The 24,287-nt window shown below is 40.4% G+C and overlaps 3 non-coding genes and 1 pseudogene across 3 annotated transcripts; 1 reads left to right on the forward strand and 3 right to left on the reverse strand.

The window, feature by feature from the left end:
- Positions 1–75: 75 nt before the first annotated feature.
- On the reverse strand, positions 76–147 carry TRNAN-AUU. Its single transcript has one exon. It is a non-coding gene; the product is annotated as a tRNA-Asn (tRNA).
- A 52-nt stretch (positions 148–199) lies between these two features.
- On the reverse strand, positions 200–273 carry TRNAW-CCA. Its single transcript has one exon. It is a non-coding gene; the product is annotated as a tRNA-Trp (tRNA).
- Positions 274–3,829: 3,556 nt separating this feature from the next.
- LOC113295276 lies at positions 3,830–5,562 on the forward strand (annotated as a pseudogene).
- A 6,908-nt stretch (positions 5,563–12,470) lies between these two features.
- On the reverse strand, positions 12,471–12,544 carry TRNAF-GAA. Its single transcript has one exon. It is a non-coding gene; the product is annotated as a tRNA-Phe (tRNA).
- Between the last annotated feature and the right edge of the window lie 11,743 nt (positions 12,545–24,287).

The following is a 24,287-nucleotide window of genomic DNA, read 5'->3' on the forward strand; positions in this document are numbered from 1 at the left end:
CCTATGTAGGAAAAACTCCAACAGATTTACAATATCCAGCTTTTGACCGCTCGGCCACTCTCCCTAAATTGAACTCTCCTCAAGTAGGAATTGAACCCATGACCAATCAGTTAATAGCCGACCGCTCTACCACTGAGCTACTGAGGAACAACGGACGACAACTCTTATGATTATCTTTCTTTTAAGTCATTCTTTTCAACACGCTCTGTAGGATTTGAACCCACGACATCGGGTTTTGGAGACCCACGTTCTACCGAACTGAACTAAGAGCGTTTTCTTAAATAAGAAAGCTGACCTCTTGCAATCCAGGGTTCTGTACCAGTATTCCGATGTCTTTCTTGTATTCATTAGACCTGTCCAATACTCAAGTCCCTATCTCTGGTCTTGTTCCTATTTATGAATGCACCAATTGAATGAACCTGGAGTTCAAAGAAGAAGTGAATTGCACGAGCTAAGAAATAAACTTATATCAAAATGAAAGAACTTTTAATTCTTATACTAAGAGAAAACAACTGTATTTGTCCGAACGAACTCAATCCAACTAACGAAAGAAAGAACTCCACTAATTAGACTTGGTAATGAATCTCCGTCCTAAGAAGACTTATAGTCATTACAAAGTGCTCTATCTGACAACCTGGTTCTGCTCACTTATTAAACGAAATTCATGGTCAATCCGATCTTGAACTACGAAAAACCTTATCTTCAAAGTCTGGATATCCTCATTTTGTAAGAGAAATCCTACTCTGTAAATAAATTTGACATGACATCTGCTTCCATTAGATTGTTCTGTGATAAAGATAGAAAATATGAGTCAGTAAACTCCCTAAGAAAGACGATTTGAACATACTATATCCCTTTTTGAGACCCACTTTCATCACATTAGAGATGAACCTGGCAATGGATGGATGCAACAAAGGAAACCTGGGAGAAGAAGGGTATAACCAAAGAGAGCTACTTTTGCGCCATGACTCACCTCATATTAACATAGTAGAAATCGGACCCATATAGAGACTTCATAAGAGACCATTTCAGCTACATTAAACGATTCGTTCTTCTCATATGATGAAACTTGATTCAAAGCTAAAAGCCTCAGAAAACTAGGCACTTTAGAGATCCAGTTGAGACAGTTTTTCAGACATGATGGAAATATCAGACTCTTGGACCGGTGCTCAAACCTTTGCTAGAGATCCATTTTCTCTAGTCGATTCATTGCAACGAATTTTCTCTCGAAAACGGGTCATTCCTCAGTTTGAGAATCCTGCTGATCCCTAGAAAACCAGATCCATCATTATATAAGTCAATATAGACGAGACACTTTTGGATCCAATGTGCGATCTATCTCTTCAAATCGAAATTTAGAGTATTCATCAGTCGATAAAGTGGAACTATAGAGCGACGAAGACCTTAACGAGGGGAATTTTTCAACTCATTAGTGAAACTGCAAAAGAAGAACTTCTCTCATCAATCAATTCACGAACTCGGAACTAAGGGACTGACTTTCTAACCTAGTGAACCGAGCGTACAAAAGAAGACTTCTTCTCTTAATATAAAAGTTGGATTATCAGTCAAGCTTGAAGCCTCAAAAACTAGGAACTTTAGATATCAGTTGAACAAGTCATTCATCAATAGCCAAACTAAGGTGAGAGGCCCAAGTCCAATCTGTTGGTCAATCTTCGTCAAGTAGGAGGAAGAACATCTACAAACGAAATCAATACAAGGATAGCTCATCAGCTACTTGCTTTTTCCACCCTATGAAGTAAATTTTCAATGTTAGGACTTATTTTCGTTGACTAGACCCTGTCTTGAATTTAGTTAAAAAGACTGAAGCGTTTCATACTGAATTGACACGTAAACTATGGAAGAAGCCAGAAGAGAAGCTGATGGAACAGATGGATCCTACAGATTATTGAGATTTCTAGGCTCTGGCGTGTAATTATAAAACCTCTTTCAGTCCCTAAATGGGATATGCCCTCTTTGAGCGGTTTTATAAGTCAGCCAGTAAAGACCCAGTAAATGCTTTCAAAAGGTTCCAAAAAAAGGAGATCTTGTAACTTTCAGACTTTAATTCCCTACACAAAATTGAGTAAAGCGAAGCTTTCGAAGTGGACCCTACAAATATTACATTGATTAGCTGGGTCAGCCCAATAGTGGTGAAGCCTGCTGGAACTTGCTTTGTCAATCTAATCTTTCATAGAAGGCTTTGTATGCCCCTGATCGCCAGGATCTCCGAATTCCCTCTCTCATTCTACGCCAAATGCTAGGTGGTGATCCGAACAGCTGCGGCTCCCCTCCTTTCTTTCGCTGGCTAACCTGAATAAAATGTTACGGAAGGGAAAACATATTTAGAAGGGATTTGATTGATGATATGCTCCAACTGACCTTTCTTTTCTGTAATATCCTCTTCTTCTAACTTACGCAAATCTTCCTCTAGTATTCACTTCGATTTGATTGCCCTGAAGGCAAGAGTAAAGGCAAGGAATGAGTAAGGATAGAATCGTAAGTAAACTCATATATCGAAGAAATTTGTTTTTAAAGGTCTAAGCAAGAGTGGCAAGTGGCAAATAGTATGCCCCTCAACCCTTAGTGAATCTCATTTGTTAAGAAGTGAGTCAAAGGCACCGGATAATCCCTCTCAAAAGTGGATAGCATGGTAAACAAGAACTCTATAAGTCTCATTAAGTAACCCTCCATCTCAAGTATTGGTGTTTTTCATTAGTTCGTTCGTTTGTAAGAAAGACTAAATTTCACTACATGTAACGTAACCCCTCTAGGTTGGAGTTAGGGGACCCATTCCAGTAGCTTTTCTTTAGTGATCGAGTAATGTCATATAATAAGGTAACTTGTTTTGTCAGAATAGGTTATAATGACTGGGCCTCCTAAACCCGTTAGTTGTAGAAGCAAGTGAACCTCCTCTGGAAGTAGGTCTATTAGAAAGGATGTAAAACCCTCTGACTCAAGTTGAGATAAAGAATACAATTCCCTTTATTCGCGAAAGCATGAGTTCGGTAAACGAATACCTTTGGAAGAATAGATTCCAAGATATGTGAACCCTCTTTCGTAGCATGAGGAGTCGTATTTGTGGAGTTATGATCCCGACTGAGTGGACCCTTATAGAGGAAGAACGACGTTTGACGGCTAACACTTCTTCCCTCGCCCTGCTTGTATGGATTTCTTTCATTACTGTATTTGCTTATCCGAAAGAGATTTCTCCATCCAATATTGCAGTTGAAGAGGATTATTCTTTTGGGTTTTATAGATCCAATTGCACTTTGAATAAAAAAACTCAATTCTACATGAGACGACACGGCTTTCATCTTTAGATATGAATCTGAGGGATAGGTCGTGGAAGAAGAGACATCCCTAAGCTGCTCAACAGTAGCTCATCTCCTAACAGAGTTTCCTTTCGCTGTTGAGCTAATGTTGTTTTTATTTCGTCTGTAGCTTTCGTTCCTAAACGAAGATTGTTTGACGAAGACGGGTATTCGTTATTGGGGATTGGAGTTACCTTGCTTGACACTAAGTACATTATCTGACATGCTCAGCATTGCGGTCATTCTTCCTAAATTGGTGTCCAATCCTAGCTTTGGTACAGGTCCCATGTTCCCATTAGCAAGAACCTTCTCTTATAAATAAGTTGTTTAGGGGATTATTAACAATAGGGCTTGTGAATGCCCTTTAAATTAGGCTAAGATGTGAGATTTCCATTAAATATACCAAGTCCCGTGATAGAGAAAAGAACGAAAGTACACTCACTTTTCTCATAAGAGAAGGCAAACTTAAATTAACTACCAAATTCGTCTCTCTCCAATACGAGGGTTCTATACTAGCCATGGCAGGTCAATGGAATTCGTCAGAAAAAGCAGAGGCCAGTAAGTAGATAGAGTCAGTGAGACATGGAATGATATGCCGTGAGTGATACCGAGAAATATCATAAGAAAGAAGAAAGCCAGTTTTCCCCTTCATGGGTATCCGAGTCTCTAGAACCAAAACTCAAATCTTGAAATGACATAGATAGACAATTTCTCGAATTGACATAGAAAGTTCATGTTCGGTCGAGTCACTAGTCAGTTCCTCTCCTTTCGGCCGAGTCTCTAAAGAGCCTCTCTCATACACTCGAGTCCCTCACTCTAAGCAAGTGAGTCACTTTATCCCTCACATGTAGGACATATGAGTTCTTTCAGACCTCCGGGACTCCTGCGGGATGATTAACAAAGCAGAAGGAAATGAGCACGTAATTTCAATAAACGAATTCTCTCATTATTCGTTATTTCCGGGTCTTTTCATTGCATTCACTTACAAAAAGAAACAAATACCAGCATTTGGAGCATCACCTGCATTTTTGTGTATTCTTTTTCCTTTCCTTGGTCTTTCGTTCTGTCATAATCCTAATAACCTATCCAATTACAACGTATTAACCGCTAATGCACCTTTCATTTATCAAATCTCAGGGACATGGTCTAATCATGAAGGTGGTATTTTATCATGGTGTTGGATCTCAAGTTTGTATGGATTCCTTCTTTGTTACCGGGGTCGCCCCAAGAGCCATAATGTCTCAAAGCGAGGAGGCCCTAGAGAAACTCTTTTCTTTTCCTTTGTCTCGAACTTCGTGAGGAACTCACAACTGGCCAAGGAAAAAAGAATGAGTTCTTTCTTGCATATGGCACGAGATGACAAAGAGAGAGTTTCGTCTATCGATGAACGGCGGAATGATGTAGCTGTTGTTGGCAATTGTTTTTCTCTCCTTTCCTATTAGCGAGTTCCGATCCTTTTGTTCTCAATTTCTTCGTTCGTACCGAACCGCTTGCAGAATCAAACCCTGTATTACAAGATCCTATATTAGCTATACATCCTCCTTGTATATATGCCGGAGACATCGCCAGTGCTATGGGCTTTGGACTATGTAGATCCAAAATTTTGAATGGGATTGTGGCACGTCACTCGCCGCCAATGCGGAATGATGCCGTCGAAAAGAATGGAACCTTGCTTCGCTCTGCTGGATACGTCGGATCCCCACTCATGAAATTCAAAGATGTAGGCACCACTACTTCTCTCTTTTTTGGACCGCCGGCGCGAGCACAATGGTTTCTGACCAGGAACAGGAACCTATTCGAATTTGGATCTTGATATGTTGGTGCTTTTTAACCATATGCATCTTTCCAGGAAGTTGGTGGGCTCATCATGAATTAGGTTGGGGTGGCTGGTGGTTTCGGGATCCCGTAGAAAATGCTTCTTTTATGCCTCGGGTATTAGCCACAACTTGTATTCATTCAGTCATTCTACCACTTCTGAATTCTTAGACCTTGCTTCTGAATATTTTCACTCTTATATCTTGTGTTTTAGTAACCTCTTCAATACGGTCCGGGTTGCTAGATTCCTTTCATAGTTTTGCGACAAATAATACACGAGGACTCTTTCTCTGGTGCTTCTTCCTTCTAATGACCGGCATATCTATTATTCTTTTCTCCCATATGAAGCAGCGGGCATCGTTTCATAGAACCTATCAAAAAGAGATGGTTGTGGCGCGAGCACGAGGCGGTAGATAATCATCCTGAGATCTTCAGGTCTAGTTGTATCGATATGTTATTCGTAGCTTTCTTGATCCCTTTTCTGTTATTTGGCTCGAGACTACATGCATTCCCTATCACTGCAAGATGAGTAAAAAATTTCAGTGAACTATCCGCGTTTACTTTGAGAGTATTCTCTAGAGAAGCTTTGTTCTCAGATAGAGCAGATGGTCCAACTGCAGAACTTTTTCTTTTTCATTACTTCCATGGTCGTCCTTTGTGGCACGGCAGCACCCGTCTTATTGAAATTTTTTGTCAGTAGAGATGTTTCCACAGGAGCCCCTTCTTTAAATGGTACTATAATTCTTATTTCTATCTCTGTATTCCCTCTTTTGGTCTATCTACATTCCAGGAAATTCATACGCTCCATCGATGGAGCCAAAAGTGGAGTCTTGGTCAGAGCAAGCCGTCCTATTCTATTACCATACATAATTAGGAAAAGCTCATCCAAAAATAGAGCTAGAAACGCTTTATTTCCTTTCGTTCCTCTTATTTATTTCCTTCTTCTCGAATCCAAGGGTGACTTGTCATATTTATAATCTTTCTGCGGTGTGCTCTGTTTACCATTCTTTTGTACTCTCTTCTCTTTACCATGCGATAGGTCAGCGAAGCGTGAGCGGGCGTTGGAGAATGAAGATTCATCTTTCACATGGAGGAGTGTGAATCTTTATGTTGGGTGTTCTTCTGTATAACAAAAAGAAGATACAGTTCACTCAACGATTGCCTTTGGGTTCCGAACTCAATACGGTCAAGGAATGTTGTACATTGCGAGGTCTCGATCATTTACATGGACCCACTTTTCGTGGAATTTGTGGGAATTTGATGATTTATAAACCGTCCCTAACGAAGGATCGGCTCATCTTTGAGCATGATTCATCACTTCGTGCCGCCCTAACAAGCTTGCCAATAGCCTCATATGAGAATGGAAAACTGGAGCAATTTCTGCATCGGTGGATGAAAAATAGCGAACGGAAGAATTTCTGGTTGACCATGTTCCCAGAAAAAAGATATTTCTTTTCTATTCGAGAAACGATGAGCACGACTTAAGTGGCTATACATACAAATCTATTTACGGATCTATATGCTTCGATTAGAATAAGAAGTTCCAGAATAGGCGGCTGGTATACGACTCTAATGAAACTTCCTTTTATCTTTTGTATTCAGATAGGATTTTTGTTGGCTTCGTCGGGAGGCTCGCGTAGTTTGAGAGTTCTCCTCAAAAAGGAGAAGTTGCATTGGAATCGAGAAAGTTTAGTTAATAATTGCGTAAACGGAGTCGATGTTACGCGACATTCAGTCTAGAAGTGAATGATTTAGAAGGAATAAGTAAGAAATTGAGACGAATCTTTCTTGAACTATTCCATAAACAGATCTTCCCCTCTACGCCAATCACGAATTTTTCTCTATTCCTCTCGTATATCGTCATCACGCCCTTATGATAGGTTTTGAAAAAATACTTTTCATGTCATTCCCATTTAGGTTCGATTCAGATCCTTATGTTGTTTCCTTCTCCTATCGAACCTTTTCCTCGAAATGAGAAAGAGGATGGTACACTGGAATTGTATTACTTAAGTGCTTATTGTTTGTCAAAAATCCTATTTCTACAATTGGTAGGTCGTCGGGTTATTCAAATAAGGCGTGTTTTCTGTGGTTTTCCTATGTTGCAACTTCTGTACCAATTCGATCGATCCGGAATGGATCGCTAAACATTCTATTAGGAAGCCAGGTCTTGAATCTTCTATGTGGTATTCATTCTCGTTCGGCTCTTGGATTACATCTAGCAGTGGTTGGAACATCTCGCAAAATTCAACGACTTCACCTACTTCATTACCCCTAAATGTTTCCAGTACCTCTATTGAAACATAATGGTTTCATTGTTCCTTCATCGATCGGTTATTCCTTTCTCTTCATCTCTCTTTTTCCCATTTTGGTCTCGATTTGTTTAAAAGATTGAAGAGCCTTTTTTAATATTGGACACGGACCAACAACTGTAATCTATTCCTCCTCTATCATGTGTATGAAGCAATTTACTTAAGAAACCTAGTAATCTTCACTAGTCACTTATTGCTTATTGACCTTCCCCAAACTCCCTGTCAGGCTGAGCACCCTCGCCCGCTTCAGTCATTAAAATCTTCACAGTTAGGTCACATGATCCCAGGTTTCAAAAAGGGGCAGTAGGATTTCACAGATGATTTCCCGTTTCAATCAAGAACATCCCGGTTTCTGACGAGAAAAATACTAATCAATCAGTCACATTCAGCTAATAAAGGGGTCAAGGTACTTTCCAGACTCTAGAATAGGTTCCCACAATTCATGCATCAGTCAAACAAACTAGCCTATCTGAGTCCTCTAGTAAGCCTCGAACCTAATGCGTCGAAATAAAGTCGGCGGATGACTCTTAAGCATCAAGATTTTCTATAGACTTCTGAAGGCGGAAACTCAAGTTTATTACCCTTCGGGAGTGATTCCCTATTAGTGTCTATTTTATGTGTATAGATAGGGGATGAGTACATAGTTTCTTAATAATAATAGGGCTAGAGGTCAGATGAAGAGTAAATCTTTGGATTCTTTGATCTTCTGATTATGCCAGACCTGCGATGATAAGTAAAAGTAAGCAAGCAATTTCTGTGGTCCAAGAAAACGGATGCGTGTGCTAACGCACAACGTCTTTATAGGTAGGGGACGTTGCTTGTTGGGATTGTCGTCTTCTCCAGTCTTGTATGCAATGAAGGAATTAAAAAAGGGGTCAGGCATGCTGCTTCTGCAGCAGCTACGGAAGACAAACCAAATACCATTGCTCTTGGCCCTAGATCTTGAAAGACAACATATCCAAGCTTTGCTTCGTGTCAAATGACATCCTTTCGAACTCTCCTTTTTGTGCAATTGAATGTGTCTTAGATCTCGCCTTGAAGGAGAATTTCGTTCTATCTTGTTCCAAATAGCCTTTTTGCAGATGACCGACACTTTGAAATCATATGTTTCCATCTTGATATCGAACCGCGCCTTATATGAGAATCTTTTCATCATTAAAATTGGTCTTATTTAAATGGTTAAACGGAGTTACTACAAGAGAGAGACTCTAGTTTCTATTCCACTTCGTTAGCAGATCACTTGAGACTTATAGCCGAGCTAAGGTCCACCGTAGGGTGCGGCTCCCTTTAGTATAGAGGATACTTGCTTTCCTATGGCATACATGGGCCGATATATTATCCCATTCTTTTGTTATACTCTACTTTTGACGAACGAAGCATTTGAGCCAACTCTACGCAGTCTAAATTACTATTGCTTTGTATTTAGTTACGATTAGATGGGAGTTCCAGGGATGTCCCATCCACTAGTTAATATATTGAGTGGTGAAACTTACGGATAGTTGCTTGGTATTTCCAAATCGTAGGACACCATATGAATTTTGTTTGTTCCACATAAGGCATCTCAGCCATGAGCATCTAGTTAGACTCATGAGGCTGATGCTCCGATCTATAAAAACAGAAGAAGGGTTTTACGAAAAAAGCAACTAGCCGGTTACGAAGGAACTCTCGACTACTTCTTCATTTCAACTAGTCAGCTTCAGCCAAAAATACTACTAGGAGGATTTCGAAATAAGACAGTCTTTGTTGGGTTCCCCGGTTCCCAGGGTTAAGGTATTCCCTATTATGAGCCTACTCAGATCAGAACTAGTTGATTATCTTTCTCCGGCCAACCTTCGCCTGCTGAGATCCCAAGTCTCTAAATGGTCCCTCTTGGCCACCCATGACCTTGGATTTGAAGAGAATCCCGGTCCTCTATCGTAGGACTTCTAGCTCGATAGTCTATCGGGTGGGTTTCGTTCCAGTTTCAAGTGTCTTCTTGGATAGTTATAGCGTCCCATAGGCGCGAGATGTACCTTATGGGGGGCGGCGGTCCGCTGGACATAGTCCTTTCAGGCAGTGGCCGTTTAGTCCATGGTCCATTGGATGGTCGGTGCAAGGCCAGAAATTGGAACACATTAATTTTGCTAGTTCCCGTCCTTTGCTTCAGGGCCTGTCCCTCAGTGTGGTAAGTACCTAAGACTGTCGGGAAACAAATCTTACACTTGTTCACTTAACGGTTCACCAGGGCCTCTTTCCACCTCCCTTTTCTGCTCACTCGTACCCCATAAGGAGGAACTGACTTTCTTTCTTGTCCCACAAGGAAGGTCTGAAAGTAATCATATGTCCTACATTGAGGGAGTCGACTGAACATCTCAGCCATTGGTGTAAATTTTGCCCGCATCGGATCGCCAGTTCATGTTCACCGTGGATGATCTAAGTGAATTGTGACCTCGTACGATCGTGTCGGGTGAGCAAGAGATGCTTCGTCACAGTACTGACTTATGGGCTAACGGGTCACACTTTGGCCAAGTATCCTACAAAGAGACTCCCGAAATCCAGAAGTATTAAAGCAATGGCCATAGGAATGGGCGCATCATGGAATCTCTTGATGTATCGCCCAAATGAATTAGTAGGTAATAGAAATGTTAGAAAAAATGAACGAAAGGAGTAATAAGAAGTGAAAAGGACAGAGACACTTCCCAACTAAAAAGAAAAGTTCCTACTGATGGTATACTTAGTGTAAGCCAGCTCTAAGATCACATCTTTGGAATAAAATCCAGTTAGAAAAGGAAATCCAATGAGAGATAAGCTGCCCATGAGCATCATGGCATAAGTCAAATGAAAGGAGGAGGCAATCCCTCCCATCTTCCGCATATCTTGCTCATCCAACATGGCATGACTGACCGAACATGCACTCAGGAAGATTAATTCTTTGAAAAAGGCGTGATTCATTAAGTGAAAGACGCTAACCGAATAGTTAGAGATGCCGCAAGCAAAGCATCATATAGCCTAATTGACTGCAAGTTGAATAATCTATGACCCTCTTTGAGTCGTTCTATAATATTCCAGTAGTTGCCGCAAGGAATGACGTCGTAGATCCTACAGAAGTAATCACAATCAAAGCCGTATGTGGATATTCAAATAAAGGGAAGCACCTTGCTATCATGAAAACGCCAGCAGTGACCGTAGTAGCTGCATGAATCAAAGCGGATACTGGAGTGGGACCCTCCATAACATCGGGTGACCAAGTATGCAATCCTATCTGTGCATATTTCCCAGCAGCACCAATAAGAAGTAAAATACAAATTAGAGTGATGGCATTAAATCTCACATTGCAAAAAGTCCAAGAGTTTCTAGGGGCACTAGCATGAGAAAAAAATGGTTGAAAAGTCCATTGTTTGAAAGAGAGTAAAACGACCCCAGGAGCTAATCCAAAATCACCAACTCGATTGACATGCATAACTTTTGTAGCTGCTTTATCTGCCTGGAGTAAACCAGAAATGAATTAACAAATATGAAGCAAGACCTACTCCCTCCCATCCCAGGAATAATTGAAGAAAGTTATCTCCAGTCACAAATATTGGCATAAAAAAGTAGGAATGGATAAAAAACACATAAATTGAGGGCTATGCGGATCCTCGAACATATATGAAATGGAATAAAGATGGACCAATCTACTTATGAATGTAACCACAATTAACATTACGACGGTCAAGCTATCGAACACGGAGTTAGAAGTGAGTTACGATTCAGACCAATCTGCGAATTGAGCGAGTTCCGTGGCTCTCATTCTAATTCAGTGCTCTCCGAACCGTGCGGGAAGGTTGACCTTCACACGGATCACCAACTTGATATTTCTGCAGTCTGAACGTAAAAAGAGGTCTCGCTCTTTCCTTTGTCACTCAAGTGTACGACATCTGCCGTTCTTAAGCCCCTTCTTCCCTGAAAGAGTCAATCGCCTGCCGTCAGGCCTGTCCCTTGAGTAGGTTATTCTGAGTCTGGATCAAAGGGGGTACTACGAGCCCTCTGCCCCACGCATCTAACCAGCTCACGTGGTTCACCGGTTCCACCGACTAGAACATATTCTCAGTCGATACAGAGGTGCGCTTGAAAGTGGGGGGGGGGGGGTGATGTCCTTATTGGGCCCTTCCCCATAAGGCCCCATCGTCGGGGCATAAGCACCCTCTTGCTACCCATATGCGATGCGCCTTCTTAGCCTTCCATGACCAGGATCGCTCCCACACCTATAACGTTCATGATCGGCCTCCTCAACTATGTATCGATCGAAAGGCAGGGCAGTATAGCCCCCAAGGGAGTAGTTACGCTCAGTATGTCACCCCCCTTATTCCTGACATGCTATGGTGCCCTGGGGTGGGTAGGAGCAGGTCGAGTCCGTATCGCCGCGGAGCAAGAGTAGCGTCCGGATCTGATCTATATACTCGGCAATTTATCCAGTGACTTCACGGTCGCCAAAGAATCCCCAAGAAGCATCAAACATTTCCGATGAGATCCATGGAGCAACTGTTAGATAGAAAGCACTAGCTCCCAGTGCGACTTCATCAAAGTATGTCATAGAGAGGATTGAAGAGAACAAAACGCACGTGGTGGTCATTACAGCGGTTCCTTCTAATCCTAGAAAATGCCCGAAAAAAATTGCTACGGAACTACCGAGCAGGGGAAAGAATACGATAAGTAGATACATCAGATATAGTGTAATCTATGACCAAAAATCAGACAGAGAGTTGAGATTGAACGAAAGAGTTCCTACAATTCCCAAGAACTTGACTATAGTATGGACTATCCGATACCTCAAATATACTCGTTTACCAGGCTCAGTACGCAGTCATAGATTTGGTTGACCAAAGGATTCACTGGAAATCCTTATTCTACGACATTACAAGAGAGTTTAGTGACTCGACTGAAAGGAGAGGATCTACAGTCAAGGTGACAGGATTCGAACCTATGGCCCTCTGTACCCAAAACAGATGTGCTGACCAGACTGCGCTACACCTCGTCTCTCACCCTGCAGGAACATGTGTAAATCCGTCTCGCCTGCTGCTTAGAAGTGGATTTGAACCACTAACACAAGGATTTTCAGTCCTTTTCTCTAACCATCTGAGCTACCCAAGCCACTTTCTTTCCTAAAGTTTTCTTCGAGCGCTTTACAAGGAGTAGGTTGTTATTTTTCCGTTCAACCGGAGGAAATGGGATTTGAACCCATGATACAATAATCTTGTATGTTAATCCCTCCAAGTTTTGTTGATCGGAATTGGATTTCCAGGTTTGCTGCTCTCTCAATTCAAGTTCAGTACTCTTAAGATAAAACGACCCACTATAGGGAATTCTACCTGCTCTCTCAGTTCAAGACTTCAAGTGCTCTTAAGATAAAGCATTTCTTTTTATACGAGTTTATTCCCTCTACGAACTAGATACAAAACAGATGCGATCCAGTAAAGACAGCTTGTCACGGACAAAAAACGTCATATACTTACAATCGAAAAATTTGGGGATCCACCCATAGTACCTGTTTTGCAAACAATAGCTTCATACAAATGTTAGCACAAGAAAACAGTAATGATATTACCGCTCGAAAGAAGTTTCCCCCACACCTATTCTTTTCCACACTCGGAAGTGTATAGAGAACATAGAATTTGGGAATTTCTATGGGTTCCTCTTGGCAAACCTGCATGGTGTTAGCATCAAGTATTTCCAATGTCGGATATCGAGAAACAAAATCACTCAAAAATACTTTCGAAGCAAATACATTCAAACCAATAAGAGGTAAAGGAGAAGAATCAATATGCAAAGGGTTAGACAAACCTTGCACAATCTCTTGTTTTGCGGAATCCTCTTCATCCTTAAAGAATTCATGTGAATTACTTACCTTTTGTATATCGTGGACCTCTATAAATCTTGCAACCATTCTTCGTTATTTTCTACCTTAACTAAAGTCTTGGCATCATTAAAATCATTGTCAAGTTCAATTGGGTCTTCGACAATATCATTCACTTCGGTTTCATTCTCAATCACCATATCTTCAACATTTTCATCATTAGAATCGGGCCATTCCTCTCTCATATAATATTTTTCGGTGTAAATCTTAGGATCTTCTTGTGAGGGTGTTATGACAATAGGTAAGTCACACCCAATATCCTCCTTTTGAACGGGCGAAGGATCATTATTATGATCCGGAGTTGGAATAACTTCCTCATTGTTGTAAGGCTCATATTCTACCGCGGACTCATATCTTCCCCTAAGGAATTTTTTAAAAGCTCTAATTGCATCTTACTCAAGCTATACCTTTTGAATAGGTGCTTGATCATTATTAAGATCAAGGCTCGAGTAAGCTACATTAGCGTCATCAAAAGTCTCCAAAGATTTGCCTTTTCCAACATAATCATCGATCAAATATTCACTACACACCATAGGCACATTAGAATATTTATTGCTTTGATAGAAAAATTCTTTTTTATCTCTATCCTTCTTGTGCTGATCCATGTCTCTCCATATTTTAGCAATGTCGTCTTGAAGTTTTTGGAGTTGCTCATCCCTATTTTAATCGAGTTGAGTAATTTGTTCGTATGATTTCTCCAAATTCCTTTGAATTTCTCGATGTGGTTCCTCCCAATCATAGGGTTGCTGGTGTTGATGGTGGTTTTTAGCTTAGGGTTAAAGTCGTAAAACCTTAGTCAAACAGTGACGTCACACTTGAGTAATAATGTCGCCACTAGCACATTTATTGAACCATTCAACATATCTGCGTAAAATTACCGGGGTACCTTTTTTTCTAAACACTATGTTCCACGACAGAACCCTCAAGTGTCGACTGGCATTGTCTCCGCACATGCCAGCCGCGCATGCTAACCAAGTGTGCCGACGGCATGCCAACCATGCCAGCCATACCTCCTTGCCAATGGCATACCATGCCAGCCACTTCTCTGCGCCAAAGGCATGCCAACCATGCCAGCCGCACCACTGTGCCGATGGCATACCATGCCAGGCACGTCTCTGCGCCGAAGGAATGCCAACCATGCCAGCCGCACCACCGTGCCAATGGCATACCATGCCGGCCACGTCTCTGCGCCGAAGGCATGCCAACCTGCCAGCCGCACCACCGTGCCGATGGCCTACCATGCCAGCTACATCTCTGTTCCGAAGGCATGCCAACTGCACCACCGTGCCAATGGCATACCATGCCAACCACGTCTCTGCGCCGAAGGAATACCAACCATGCCAGCCGCACCACCGTGCCAATGGCATACCATGTCATCCACGTATCCGCTTCGAAGGCATGCCAACCATGCCAGCCGCACCACCGTGCCAATGACATGCCGTTCCAGCCACATTGCCGCGCCAAAGGCATGCCAACCATGCCAACCGCACCACCGTGCTAATGGCATACCGTGCCAGCCAAATCTCCGCGCCAAAGGCATGCCAACCATGCCAGCCTCACCATCGTGCCAATTGCATGCCGTGCCAGCCACATCTCCGCGCCAAAGGCATGCCAACCATGCCAGCCGCACCATAGTGCCAATGGCATGCCGTGCCACCCACACTTCCGCACCAAAGCCATGCCATCCATGCCGCTGGCTGCCAAACGAAGGGTTGCAACAATTAACGGCTACCCTTTCATATGAGATGCAGATTTCAGCCCTCCAAGTTCGCCACCTAACGCATGGAAACTTACGTCCCAAGGCCAAACATCACGGTTTGCCAAAATCCTAATTTTGGTCGCGCCTAAAATATGCCAAAGCCACGCCGGCCCTACCACATTCCGCTGGTTTCCAAACAAAGGGTTGCAACAATCAATGGCTACCCTTCCATCTGAGATGCAGATCTGAGTCGTCCAAGTTCGCCACCTAACGCATGGAAACTTCCGACCCAAGGCCAAACATCACGGTTTTCCAAAACCCTAATTTTGGCCGCGCCTAAAATATGCCAAAGCCATTCCGGCACTACCACATGCCGCTGGCTTCCAAATGAAGGGTTGCAACAATCAACGGCTACCTTTCCATCTGAGATGCAGATCTCAGCCGTCCAAGTTCTCCACCTAACGCATGGCAACTTCCAACCCAAGGCCAAACATCACGGTTTGCCAAAACCCTAATTTTCGCCGCGCCTAAAATATGCAAAATCCATGCCGGCCCTACCACATGCCCCTGGCTTCCAAACGAAAGGTTGCAACAATCAACGGCTACCCTTCATATGAGATGCAGATCTCAGCCGTCCAAGTCCGCCACCTAACGCAGGGCAACTTCCGACCCAAGGCCAAACATCACGGTTTTCCAAAACCTTAATTTTGCCGCGCCTAAAATCTGCCAAAGCCATGCCGGCCCTACCACATGCCGCTGGCTGCCAAACGAAAGGTTGCAACAATCAACGGCTACCCGTCCATATGAGATGCAGATCTCAGCCATCCAAGTCCGCCACCTAACGCATGGCAACTTCCGACCCAAGGCCAAACATCACCGTTTGTCAAAACCCTAATTTTTGTCCGCGCCTAAAATATGCCAATGCCATGCCGGCCCTACCACATGCTGATGATTGCCAAACGGAGGGTTGCAACAATCGACGTCCATCCATCCTCTTGAGATACGAATCTCAGCCATACAAACTTGCCACCAAACAGTTTGTGGCAATCTCTTGGCCACGGTGCCAATTCTTGGCCGCGACGCCAAAACCCTAATTTGGTCGTGCCAAGAGCATTCACGCACTGCAACCATATCTTTGGTTGCCATACGAAGGGTTGCAACAATCAACGGATTCCCTTCCTCCTGAGATACGAATCTCAGCCATACAAACTTGCCACCAAACGATTTGTGGCAATCTCTTGGCCACGACGCCAAAACCCTAATTTGGCCGTGCCAAGAGCATGAAACCACTGCAACCATGCCGCTGGTTGCTAAATGAAGGGTTGCAACAATCTACGGCTACCATTCCTCCTGAGATGCAGATCTCATCCGTACAAACCTGTCACCAAACGAATCGTGGCAATGTCTTGGCTGCGATGCTAACTCTCTGGTCAGGCACCAACTTGGCTACAAACGCCAAATCCTTTTTCCATGCCACAGGTAGCAACATGCTACACGTTTTCCACGAAAAAACTCGAGACATCAAAACATGTCACAAATTGGGGGATTCTCATCAGGGTATTGGTCTGGCGGTTTACAGCGTGCGGCGTACACTATGCCTGTTACAGGAAAGTGTCATAAGAGTGAGGCGGTTAGTAAATACAAGAAGTAATGGTGAAACGTTTCCTTCATTATGGAAACATCAATTCCAGGCGTTACCGTTACCACTTTCTTCCATTTACTCAACCGTTTCACTTCTTACGAGACCAGGGTACGTTTCGTTGCGACTTGTATAAATAGGTCTCAGCTATTTTCATCAAAGAAAGTTTTTGGTCAGGAGAATACAACACTCAGAAATCACTTATTAGCTTTCCAATATGTTAGCTTTCCACTTCCTGATACAAGTCGTAAAACAACTACTTTTCCCGAATCAACTATTCTGATCTCAACACTCTCTTCGCTTCCCTCCCTAGACCAACCCTTCTCCTTCATTTTGTGACCGAAGCAAGTCTGGAACGACCATTTCTTGGTTTAGGCCGGGTTTGTACATATTTATCTCTCGAATCAAAGTAATCCCTTGTAGTACATTTTTTAGGGTTTAGACTCGTTTCTCACCTACACACTCGAAATTACCAAAATCAGCAGAAACTATTTTCACCCTCAAACAGCTGGTTTTGTAGTGATTCTTGCAACTTTTGTTGAAGATCCCCAATCATGGTACACATCTTATCTGCAAAACTAGAGAATTTCTGATCAAAAGCATAATTATCCTCCCATCCTTGTGATTGTCAATTTACATACCTGTCATAAGGTTGTTGATATGTATGAGAATATTCATAAGGTTATCTAGGATATTGATCATAACCAAAAGATTGGTTTTGATTATATCCTAAGGATGGTCGGAAGTTGCCATAGTGTTGAGGTTGAAAACCGTATTGATTGTTGTAATATGTTTGCTCTTGTCCACCATACATGGAAAACTAGTACCTAAAATAAAAATTCTAGAAAGAAAGTTAGAAACTAAAACAAAATCTAAAAAATAAAACAAAAAGAAAAAACAACTAAAGCTGAGCAGTGGCGCCAAAATTTGATGCGTGTCTTAACCACAAAAAATTAATTAATATTTTTCCGCCTAATTAACAAGTAATATAGTGTAGTCAAGTTCGTTCCCGCAAGGAGCAAGAGGTTTTAGTTGTCTTATGATGTCACAAAAGAGGGGTTTTGGTATTAGATTTTATAAAGTAAGATAAATAAACAAAGCAAGTAAAAAGATAAAGTTGAAATCAATAAGAGAGACAAGAACAAGGAATCGTTCTTCGTTGCAAAACAATGGTTCAGGTTATGTTCTTTTCCATTAGTCACAGATTATCACCAACCGTAGGATAGCAGGTTCGTTTAGCTAACCCCAAAATTCCTCGTTTCACTGAGTAACATGTCCGCTTAGTTATCAGATTATATTTTAAAGAACCACCTTGAGGTTCGCTTACAAGATGTAATTCGCTCGAACGAATTAACATTTATGAATTTAGGTTTAATACTAGTAATTAAACTCGGTTCGCTCGGTTCACTTTCTACCGTTGTTTTCACACACAATTGCTCCACGGAATTCCTTTGCAAGGTCTCGTGTTTTCTACTTATGTAAAGAATCAAGAAACGATTACATATTCCCTAACTTTTACTAGCTTTAGATTGAATAAAAAATCAACTTAGTTGGCCGCCTAAACGATCATCTATCATGCAAGCATAAACATTCTTATTAGTAAAAACAAACGATAATCATATGAAAACTTCAAAGTAGGTTTTAAAATAAAACTCAAATCATATGTTAAGAAATAGTAATTCATCCCCAATCAATAATAAAATTAGCTACTCATAGTTTTGAAGTTCACAAAGAATAAAGAAAAGAGAAAGCAAACAAAAACCAAAATGTAGTGTGTGTAAAAGTGTAGAAGTGTGTAAAAGGTGTAAAAGTATGTATAGAAAAGTAGAGAACTTCTCTATTTATAGGCTTCAATTTGCTTGCAATCCTCTTAGGAATAGACTCCCTTTCCCATAGTAATTCAATTTATAAGTCCTTGTCTTTCTAAAATCCTTTCATCTTCTCTTCCAAATCCAAGCCCAATCCTTCAAACCCATGAGTCTAGAGAATTCTTCACAAATATCTGCACTTTTTATTCGCCGAAAAAGTTCTCGGTATCACCGGAATCTTGCCTGAAACGGCACCGGAACAGTGATATCGGTGTCTGGAATCTTCTTCTATGATAACAGAGTATTCCGTCGTAGCGCCATTAAGGTTGACCGTCAATCTAACAGTCTTCGTTAGTCAATGGTCAATGAGGAGGATACTCATCTGGTCTTATTCAGGTCTGAGTCGTCTGAGTAGGTCTTAGTCACTGAGCTGGATCGGGTTGACTCACTTGAATGGTAAACTGGCCGAGTTTCGGCGGTTTTTCTGGTGTTTCCCGGCCAAATTCAGGCCTTTCTTTTCTTCACCTGTTAAGAACCTATCACATACATCTAACATTCACAGTTTAATTCTTTTCTTCTGCAGCAACTCATTCATCACCAGCTTTCATCTTCATCCAGCTCAGTTCTACACCACAGAACCCATTCTCTGATCAGAGCAAGTCTTATGGTGGAATCCAACCTATTCCAAGTGTGGAAAATCCATGGAATGTCAAGTCTAATGGCTTCCAAGTTGGGGTCTTCCACATAAAATCCAAGCAGGGTTCCATGATTTGGTGGAAAGGTCCGTGGAATCCATGGAAACGCTAATCAGAATAGCGTAAAGCGCTATTCAGAATAACGCGCTAAAAGACAAAAAACGCTATTAAGAATAACGCTTTTTTTTATCCGTAGATTAAACTGAGTTGTTGAGAATCTAACGGCTGAGAAAAAAGCGTTATTCTTAATAGAGCTCAGATCTATTCTTAATATAGCACTCAGTGCTATTCTTAATAGCGTTTTTTTAGCGTTATTAAGAATAACATTTCTACTATTCCACCATTACACTTGCGCTTCCATCCACAGTTCCAAGTGCTGAGGTGGCGTGGAAGATGGAAGATGGATGGATTCCACCATAAGACTTGCTCTGCAGCAACATCATCTTATTAAACCCCATTTCTGATGCTCAAAATCTCCCATCTTTGATTCTCCTCTCTATGTTTGAATCCTTGTTCTTCCGTATCATCAGTCTACAATTTCAGCCACCAACAAACCCTTAATTCGTGACCAACACATTATTCTCTTCAATTGACAGAACCCAATCTTCATTTCATCTCAAGAACCCTAGCCTCGACTTGAATTGAATTTTGATCTGTTTTTCAGTTGCATACAAACCCTAATTTCATCCTCTACAGCACATCTTCTTTGATATTTGAACATCATCAATTCATCAACATCGTCCAATAAACACTAATTACTCTTTGATTCGAACCCAATCTCCATCTGATGTTCATGGAAGCAACTACCCCATTTTTGATTCATCATTTTCTTCTCTTAGCTCTGTCTAATCTTGAATTCATCTCTCAATCTCGGATCAACAGTAGCGGATGCTGCTCTAACTTTTCTTCTCAATCTCAGATGCAAATAATGATTGAGAGAATAAATGAATGATAGACATAAACTCTCGCTTTTAGGGTTGGGTTGGCTTTGGGTGTTAACAACACACCTATCTTCTGGATAAGGGCTACCCATCTGGCTGTCCCTTAACCTTTGCTGGTTGTCTTTTAATACTTCTCCAAAATAGAGTTGCCCCTTAACCTTGGGTCGACTCCATATATCAGTCGCCTGTAAAATGACCTTTTTGCACAACTCAAATTGAGCAATTTCTTCTTCTTTCTCTCCGTATGACTCCAGAGTACCTAATACTCAAAAACACGCGTAAAATACATAATTTACAAGAAAAATAGCAAAGAAAGCATAACCAATAGATATTAAATCAAGGTGTATTTTACACCTATCATACCCCCATTTTTCCTTTGTATAAATACCCCTAAAAATTATATTTTAAGCGGATAATGAAAATGAACTAGTATTTTTTTGAATAATGAAACTGAACCGGTATATTTTAGATATGCCAAAAACTAGACCCTGAATGCTTAAAATATACCAGTTAGGAGTATCGGTGAAGAATCCTAAAAAACAGAGATATTTATTCAATTTCCACAATAAGAAATTTTAATGGCAGTAATATCATTGTGTAGGAACTTTATCCTTCATGAGGTATATTTAATAGTAGGAATGTCATTGTGTAGGAACTTTATCCTTCATAAGGTATAATTGTCGACCAAAACTTAAAGTATAATATATCTCAAAAATTATACATCGGAATTCGAAAAATTATATATATTCGAACGGCTTTTTAAAAGACATATATAACGAGCATAAACGCGATTATAAAATTTTCATTTTCTAGAATTCTTAAATTGTTTAAACGATTTTCTTTATTTGTTTTCATTCATTTTAGAGTACAACTATTATTAACAATGTTTTTGTTGTGCACCTACTATCCACAATATTTTCTATAGTACAGTTATTGTCTATGGTAATTTTTGAGTGCATCTACTATTCACAGTGTTAACTAACTTTCTATGGGAGCTCTCTTGTTAGTTATCCACAATAAAAGACCATATGTATGTACCAGTTGCACACAAAATATAAGTGTGGATAATTCATGCACTCTTGCAGCAAATATAGAAGTTGCATATCATAAACTTTTTGCTTTTAATATCAACAATATACAAACTTGATATGTGCGAAAATCATGCAGACACTCGTTTTGTGCAAAGAATATCTACACATCAAATTTGTAAGATCCTGTTTGATTTTGAGAGTTTGACTAAATATGCACATATTCTGGTTGTGAGAAAATTATGCATTCATCCAAATCATGTTATAAATTATATTCTTAAAAAAAAATTTGCAGCCAATATGCATAGATCAGTGCTGAAAATTTCAGAAATTTTCAATTTGGTGAATGTTTTTGTTCAAAATCATAATTTTTTTTGTAATTTTTTTATATTTGTACTTTCTTCTTCTTCTACTAGATCGGATACTCTTTCTCCTACTCTTTTTTTTTTACCTTTTTTTGTATCTTGATTTCATTTATTTTTTATTGATGTAGATCTACTTTTTTGTCCGAAGGTTTCTTTGAAAGATTTCATTGATGTTTTTCTGAATTTTTTTCTCTCAAAACCCTAACTGAACATTTGTTTTCCCCAATTTTTCTCTTCTAATATTTATTTTCTCCAATTTCTTTTAATGAGTTTGTAATTGTAATTGTAACTGAAAACGCAGGGGATACTAAATACACCCAACTTTTTCATTCGTCAACTTATATAGTCAAAACTTAATACAATTGCAAGTATATCAACTTAATGATCCTTGACGACATGTATATAGAGTTAATATCTCAGCCTCTACTCAATAAGTATGCACATAGATACAAGGTCCTGAACCTGATTGTTAAGCAGAGTACTTGGATGATCTCAAGAATCAATATCCAAGATCAATCTAGTTGTACCCAAATAATTCAATCGGAATTCTGCCAAGTAATTAAACTTGTTATCTATCTTTCAAGATACGAATTCTACAAGGACCTAGTCTCCTAATCGATTACAATTAAGCGGATGTATCTACTTAGATTGAATACATACAAACCCGTGGAAAATCCAACTCTAAAGATAAACAATATAATGCGGGAAAGGAAAAATACAAGACACTTGAAATTTTGTTAACGAGGAAACCGCAATAGCAGAAAAATCTCAGGACCTCATCCAGATTGAACACCACACTGTATTAAGTCACTACAGACACTAGCATACTATCAGACTTCAGACTGGAATGTAGTTGAGACCGAATCCATCCTCCAAGCAATTCAGTTACATTCACACTCCTTATGTCTCTTGAACCTTGTAATGTTCTAAGTACTTGATTCCGTTAGCTGGCATCCTTTACAGCCTAAGAGTTGCTTCACCGAAGTGAGAATTTTGATACCAAACTGCCTCTACCAGATAAGCCTATTTGATTTCTGTTTAGATCAAATATCAAGGGTAGAAATCTGTTTGCAACAGACAAGCTAGCAAACCTCACAAATCCAGAACTTACGACTCCCGAAGAGCAGCCTAGATTCTTAACCACCTCTCAAAACAATCGTCGAAAGATCAATTAAGATTATTCTTTAGATATCTATCTTGAGGAATCACAAAGTCTGAGACGAAAAGAACTTTGCGATTACTGTCTATCTTGCCTGAAAAATATTACAAGAACCTTGATAACAGAAATACAAGATCAGGATTCACGAACTATCAAGGTAAAGATATCCGGACCTTGCTTCACGAATCCCCAACGCGAAGTCTTTTAATTGTAGACCTAAAAGGTGAATAGAGGACGACTCTAGAATCAACTAGGACACAAGGTGTCAAGGACTGGATTTCCCAGTTGATAGAGATGCTTTATTTATAATTTTCAAAGACCAGGGTTATCTTAGAATTCAAGCTAAGATAACTTGAGAAACAAGCAAACAAATTAGGTCTTCAAACTACAATAGAAGACTATACACAAGTCGGTTGGAGAACCGTGTACAATGACTATCTGGTTTGGCAAATTAGCCAAGGAACTAAAGCTATTTGATGTTCATTTAAACACCTAAGAAATTAATCATGATTCACACACATAAGTGTTTAAGTGATAAATGAAATTTTAGAAGTGTTTAAGAGATTTCTAGCAATGCTAAACATATTAAAATAATAAGTCTTTAAACATCTGCTAAACATTGTCGCGACAGTTGGTACAACGGTTTGTTAACCGTAGGGCTTATTCATGAGTCAGGGTGTTACGGTTCGTGAACCGAGTTCTCCAACCCTACTAGACTACCTGAGTACGGTTCGTGAAACGGGTTCGCCACCTGTTAGCCGATTTATCCAACTTATAAAATTCAGTTCAGCACGGTTTGCCAACCGGGTTCGTGAACTGTTCCCAATTGAACTTTCGGTTTGTGAACTGGTTCATCAACCTTCCAGAATTTCTATATCTCATATATCTATGGTTTGCGAATTGGTTCGTCAACCTACCTAGAATAAAAATTTCAGTAAGTTCATATTTCTCTCTTAATGATGTTTGAAACATTCCCAAGCATATAATCATTTGCATGGGCAATTTTCAATTGATCCACAAATTAATTCATTGAACTTTTTCTGGAACGGAACCAGAGTATCACTTTTTCTGAAACGAGGCGAAAGTATCATACTTTTTCTGGAACGGAGCGAGAGTCTCACTTTTCCCGAAACAGAGCGAAAGTATTACTTTTTCTGAAACGGGGTGAAAGTATCAATTTTTCCGAAACAGAACGAAAGTATCACTTTTCCGTAAACAGAGCGAAAATAGTCACAAAAAAACCCCATCTTTGGATTCTTCTTCGGTCGGCACTCCCACAATGGTAACGATTGTACTAGTTTATATATCTATAAAAATCCATTAGATTATTTAAAGAAACGCCATAAACCAATTGGATTCGAGTAAACTACTCAACAATTGGAGTATTTTATCCATACGCAATCCTGAACCAATACACCCTGTAATACCATTAGCCATGATTGGATTATCCACCATATTATTTCTTTGCCGTCTTGTTCGATGGCCTGAACGAACGAGAAGATCTGACACTATATACTCATATTTTTGGACAAATAGACATTCTCTTCTCCATATACCCGCACTCAATGTACGTTGCCGTTTATCTGGCAGTGTTGGTAAAACTGGAGATAGCAGTGCAGAAATAGCATATTAGTCTCTTTTCGGTC

Source organism: Papaver somniferum, chromosome 7, assembly GCF_003573695.1.
Source record: "Papaver somniferum cultivar HN1 chromosome 7, ASM357369v1, whole genome shotgun sequence".
Taxonomy (NCBI): Eukaryota; Viridiplantae; Streptophyta; class Magnoliopsida; order Ranunculales; family Papaveraceae; genus Papaver; species Papaver somniferum.